Source organism: Penaeus monodon, chromosome 19 (assembly GCF_015228065.2).
Source record: "Penaeus monodon isolate SGIC_2016 chromosome 19, NSTDA_Pmon_1, whole genome shotgun sequence".
Lineage (NCBI taxonomy): Eukaryota > Metazoa > Arthropoda > Malacostraca > Decapoda > Penaeidae > Penaeus > Penaeus monodon.
This window is the reverse complement of record NC_051404.1, coordinates 39,921,050-39,921,920: the sequence shown is the minus strand read 5'-3', so window position 1 is coordinate 39,921,920 and position 871 is coordinate 39,921,050.

Below are 871 nucleotides of genomic sequence, written 5' to 3'. Positions count from 1 at the left end.
TTCACCTCTGCGTTTATCGAGTTTGTTGTTGGTGTTAACCGGATTTTTATGCCCTTTCCTTTACCTTTTCCTTCTCTCTTTCATGAAAAATGGTTGGGCCGAGGTTTTAAATCCTTCGCTTCCCTCTCCTTTTTTCCCTCTCTCTCCCTCCCTACTTCCTTTTTTCGCCTGTCTCTCTTTCTCCCCCTCCCTTCCTCTCCCCTCCACCTCTCCTTCACTCCCTCTCTTTCTCTTTCCCCGCTCCCCCCTCCCTCTCTCCCTCCTTCCCACTCTCTCTCTCCTCTTTCCCTTCCCTCTCTCCCTCCCCCCTTTCCCTTCCCTCTCTCCCTCCCCCCTTTCCCTTCCCTCTCTCCCTCCCCTCTTTCCCTTCCCTCTCTCCCTCCCCTCTTTCCCTTCCCTCTCCTCCTTCCTCCCCTCGCTATCTTGCCGAGCCTGTTGGTTTAAGTGTTATTTAGAGTTAAAATTCGTTGAAGTTGGTTAACGCTCATTTAAATTCCTTACTTTGTTGTCCAGTTAAGTTTTTTCTTCGTATACTTTCAAGGTAGTTTAAGGTCAAATACTTCGCTGTTAAAGTTGCAAGTTGCAAGTTGAAATTTAGGGTCGCGTGGGGTTGTCGTTAACCAGAGGACCGTCGTATGTACTTTGTATTGTAAATAAATGCGTGTTCCGTGGGGGGATTTTCGAATGTCCAAGGCAGCGTTAGGGGCATCTGTTGCGCGGACGTAAACTCGAAGACGTTTTCGGGGATCTCGAGAGAGAAAGAGCGTCGAGAGCTTTGACTTTAAATAATTTCTTAACTCGCTGAGAGATCAATGAAGGTCGCTCGGCTGTTGTCTCTTTTTCGCCGGAAGCGCTCTTATCTTGCAAGATC